Below are 5,154 nucleotides of genomic sequence, written 5' to 3'. Positions count from 1 at the left end.
TGCACTAAAGCAGCACCCGTGGATTGGGAAGTGTCCTGGCCTCCAGGAACGTGGATTAGCTCGCCATTCTTTGGCATACAGTCCTCAGAGTAAGCTGTGCCACCACTCTTCCTCACAGTGGGAAATGCTGTGCTCTGCATTCCTCAGCCAAGTCTAGCAGTAATGGTGCTGTTTTATGCTTACCAAAGCAGTCTTCATTCTGCTAATGTGCAGGCTTCTCAGTAATGTGGGAACAGTCAACTAAGTGTTCAGGAGGAGTCATGAGCCTCTTTCACCTTCTCTGGGGTGAAGGAGAATGAGTGAAGAGTGTTTGAAATCCATGGAGGATGCCAAGGGAGATGAACTGAAATCTTTTTTTTTTTGCCAGAGATGAGGATAGGAAAGGGTAGCTACGTCTATGCCTGTAAACTTAAAATTACTGTTACTGTATATTACCTGAAATGCCTTAAGTCAGTAGGCCCACCAAGATACTGCTCCGTGTACTTCACAACCCCTTTTAGCAGCACCTGCCACCTTTGCAAAGCTTTTGTGAAACGAAGCAGATAGGTCTCTAGCTGCTCTCTGTGCGTGTGGTGCCCACGGCTGGGAGTAGTATTTCCTCACATCTAGAGCAGCACAAGCACAAGAAACAACCTAGCTCTGCTGAGCAGCAGGAAGCTCTTTGGTTCTTCCTCTTTGGTGGTTTGTGCAGTGCACAGTGCAGTACATCTGGGAGAAAGCCCTCTGGTGAGGCACCAAAATAAGTGTTTCCCATTCTTGGGTTTATAGGGAGGTTTCTTTCTCAGTGGTGCCTAGGAGCAGGGTAACAGGGAAAACAGTTAGAATATTCCACCTAAGATGGCCTCACAGCCTGCTTTTTTCTTTCAGCTGTAATGGTGTTTTCCAGTTTCCTGGTGCACAAGCCCTGCCTGTGTCAGAGAACCTACACTAGCAGAAGTTTTGGTGAGCTGCTTTTCCATTCTTAGACAGAATGACTTCAGCAAGCCTCTGGGCACTAGGACCTTCCCAGTTCTGTGTGGCTTATGACATCAAACTAATGCCTCTAACAAAAAGAAGGCTTTTAAAAGAAGCACAAGAAAACGCCCCACGCAGTAGCAAGTAAAAGCAAATAAGCTGCTTTTAATGTTGACACTGATTGATCAGGAAAAATTTCCTTTCTTACGAGCTGCAATAGCTGACTCTTAGCTGTGACAAGCCCATAAAAGCCTGGTTTCTTCCTCCTCATATTAGCACCCATTTCCCCAACAATACAGAATCCACTGTCTGCCTGGCATCAGTAGTAATCACCTGTCAGGATATCCACATCTACAGTTAAATCCTGAAACTGCTGTGTAGTTTCTAGACAAATAGAAGCTGAAAAGCTCTCTGATTCTATCCTGAGAATTATTTTGGGAATCTGATTTCCTGCAGCCCACAGGGGATTTAACCTTGCCCCATTGTGCATCACAGAAGGCACTTAAGCTCCAGGACCGTTAATTCAGTCACCCTGAAGTTTAGCAGTGGGAGTAGAAGGAGATCTGAAAGGTACCCAGTAGTGATCTGTGGGTTGTACGCTCCACAGAACACATCTTCACAACAGGCAGTAACTGACTCCCTGGCTGGCCTTCTCCACGGGAGATTGGATTCACTCCAAGCCCCAGCTGGTCTGATGAAGGTGTTCCACCTCTCACAGACTTTGCCCTCCTGTCCCTCTCTGATGGGGGTGGTACCCCTCAAGTAGCTCCGAGGCTCACTTCTTTACAGGGAGGTTTGATGTGACCAAACATACAATGGAGGAGTAGATGCCAAGCCCTATGGTTGTTGCTCCAAGACATTCCAGGACATTCAGTTCATGTACCAAAATTTCTACATCAGTCTTTTAGTACAAAATATATTTAAAATGAAAGAAGTCAGTAACAAAAAGAGGTCTCCTTGAGTATCTAAACGCAAATGGTATACTTTAGTTCTGACTAAGATGCATTTATTTTTCAGTGCGCCGAGTATCGTTCCCCTTTTGTCTGTGAAAGGTGTAGTAGATTTGTACCTTAGCACACTTCTGAAAGTGGGAATGCAACACCTCTGGTTTCCACAGAGAGCTTTCCGCCCTAGAAGACAGAAATGCCCATCTGATCTGAGGAGAGAACCTTATCTGTGGAGTTGACTCCACTGACTCCTTGACTCTTTGTCTAACCCAGACTTCAAAGAAAGGCAGTCGGTCTGGAAATGAGCCTGTAGAGAAATGAAGAACTGCTCTGGAGTGCAATAATTGAGTTTGCAGTTGACTCGCCTCTCTCCTAATTACTTACATCTGCCCTTAGTTTTAATATATAGTTGCATGCATTTAGTATCCAGACTTTAAAAGAAGCATTTTTTCTGTTACAGTTATTTTAGAAGATTGGTATTGTGTTTCCTTGGAGGTATTCCAGTACTTTAATTAAATAGTGTCTTAGGCTTCTCTTTTGATGAAATAAATGGACTTACTTCCTTAGTCATCTCCGCTCGAGTTGTACCTCAATGAAGATTTGAGGTTGTACTGTGACTGCTCTTCAGTCTGCCAGTCTCCCTTCTAAAGTTCAGACATCAGAAAGAGCTGCAGTGCTCCTGTTTTGTTTCCACTGGTAATTGTGCAGGTCCACAGTGCACGCTCTTTCCAAAGCTGTTTGCTGCTCACGTCAGCTGTCCTGGCTGTGTCTGGCTGTCAGTCCTGCTGGACATTGTGCCGCTTCTATAGGAGTGACTGGCTTTAGGCACACGGAGTTTAGAACACTGGTATTTAAGAAACTAATCCACGAAGTAGTTTGATATGGACAGAATCTACCACGCCCAGGGACATCTCCTGACTTTAATGAGTCTTTATGCCATGTGGAAATCCATGAATCAAACCTGAAAATACGTAGGATTGGCAGTGAGGAAAAAGGATGTTAAGAAAAGGACAATATACTGAAAAAACTGATCATCCCCAGACAGGTAGCTTCATGGTTCTTCTGCTTTCAGGATTACTTCTGTTTTACTTGGGTCTGGCTGTAAAGAGATGACTGATAACCTGCAGTAAGAAACAGTGTAGTGGAACCGGAGGACAAATCTATAACCAGATTAGAAGGTTTTGATGCTCGTGACATTGATTTAATTTCCTTAGAAGCATGTATGTCAGCTAAAGCCCAGGACTTAGCAGCAACACTGTGTTTTCATTTGGAACTTATTCATTGGAAAGTTTCTGTGAAAGTGGAAATCAATTTCAAGAGTATCTCATCTGTTACTTTCATCTTCAGTTCCTGTGGGGAAAGTGCTTAGAGCAATAATGAGATGGTGTGGAAACTGAAGTCAATCTGTGAGGTGTCTGAGAACGTGTGTAAGATCTGCATAGGAGAACTGAACAAAGGTGCTCTGACACCAGTTTTGGCTGCAGTTTCAGCAATCCATGAAGCAAGGAAGCAAGTGAAAGATGGGAAGCAAAGTGAACTTCCTCTGTGTGATGCTGTCTGCCTGTCTTTCGTTCTGCTTCAGGAGTCAGGGATGTGCTACGTGCAGCAGCGACTGTGAAACAGCAAGGTAGGAAACGGCATTTACTTCACCACAAGATTTAAGTGGTTTGTTAACGGCAAGAGAAGGGCTGCCTTTGGCTGTCAGAGGAACTTCTGCAAGCCCAGAGGAGCAGCTTCTCTTGCCCAAGTGTAGTTTGTATGTGCCGCAGACTCGTGCATTGCGCCTGACAAAGTTCAGTAGGGCTTCTGCCCAGCCAGTCTGCTCTGCTTGTACCAATGGATAGAGCCACGAGTATCCCTCTGAGAGCAGGAGCAGACCGCAGCCAAGGGTCCGTGGAGTGAATGGGAGAGGAGCGGCGCGAAACGCCTGTTCCCCGCCGCGCCCTGCGGGCTTGCAGGGGCAGCTGAGGGCCGCTCCGCGCTGTGCCCGCGCCGGTGATTGGCTGTGTGCTTCGCGCCAGAGGCGGCGGCTCGGCTCCGGGCCTGGGGACAGCACCGACTCAGCGGCGCTTCCCGCCTGGCTGCTTCCGTCTGCGGAGGCCCCTGCCCTGGGCGGCTCTCCCCACTTGGCACTCTTCTGAGCTGGCCGGCAGGCTTCCCGAGCCTCGAGTGCCCAGAGAGAGACAGCAGCGCCCGGACCGCTCTCTCTCAGACCTCACAGTTGGCTCTGAGCAGTTACTCGCAGGGGCAAAGCGCTCAGCTTCAGCAGACAGTCTGCAAAGCTGTGGCTGAGCGGAGAGCACATCTGCTTCCCTTCGGGTGGGAAGGCTGCAGGAGATGTATGTAGCCCTCAGCAAAGTTTAACATCTGCCTCTCTCAGGAGCAATCAAGGTATGTGGAGAGTGTGAGGAGAGCCTCAGTATTTTTGCTCTAGGGGGAATGACTGACCTGTAGGTGAAAGGCATTGTTGGAGTTCAAGGAAGTCCTGATTTTCCAAGACAATTTGGAGCAACTCATGGGTAAACCTAGGAGGGACTGCTTCTGCAAATGTCATCTTTTCTCCTCTGCTTATTTTCTCTCCTCTTTATGCTGTTGTAAAGGTTCTGAGGTAGGTATTCAAGCTTTGAGAACACTGAAAGAGGGAAAATGCCTTAAAATGTTCCTGACAGCCAAATGGTTCTGTAGTTCTGTGTGAAAACTCAGCTGATGCAGAGAATTACTTGCTGCAATAGGAATTATAAAAGCTTGAAAGGAAATCATGATAGTGGAAGTCTTTTTCCAGGGGAATACTTTTGGCTTATTTTGGAATAACTTCTTTTTTATTTCTTCACTGTGAAGATGCTTTCCTCTCACTTGTACTACTCACAGCTTCTAACTTAGTGCAAACCCACTAATAGAGGCTACTTAATGAATAAGATCTGCTTTTGTCAGGAGCTGACCGTGAGGGACTCCCCATCTTATGATACTGCTGTGATTTTTGACAGGACTCCACAAAGTGTAAGGTAAGTTCTACAGCGCATGGGAAGCTTACGTAACCACAGGCAAACACCAAATGGATCTAGACCTGGACTTAAAATGGGAAACAAAGCTTTTCAGCAACACGAGTAGCAATTTGATGTTGGGAGTGCGAGGCCACTCTGCAGCGTTGCACAGCAGCATGTTGCTCTGGGCTGTCTTACACCAACGGTTTCAGTCGGTGCAGATAAGCAAAGCCTCTTTTAAAGTCCTCAGGAAGACAGGAGTTACAGTGGCA

General features: G+C 46.7%; 1 long non-coding RNA gene across 1 annotated transcript; it reads left to right on the top strand.

Moving 5' to 3' along the window:
* The first annotated feature begins 862 nt into the window (after nt 1-862).
* On the top strand, nt 863-4,905 carry LOC135178524 (uncharacterized). The gene is made up of 3 exons (XR_010303582.1): nt 863-942; nt 3,386-3,528; nt 4,833-4,905. It is a non-coding gene; the product is annotated as an uncharacterized LOC135178524 (long non-coding RNA).
* Nucleotides 4,906-5,154: the final 249 nt, after the last annotated feature.

The sequence above is a fragment of the Pogoniulus pusillus genome, chromosome 9 (genome assembly GCF_015220805.1).
Source record: "Pogoniulus pusillus isolate bPogPus1 chromosome 9, bPogPus1.pri, whole genome shotgun sequence".
NCBI lineage: Eukaryota > Metazoa > Chordata > Aves > Piciformes > Lybiidae > Pogoniulus > Pogoniulus pusillus.
The sequence above is the reverse complement of the archived record's forward strand: the minus strand, read 5'-3'. Positions and strand labels throughout refer to the sequence as shown.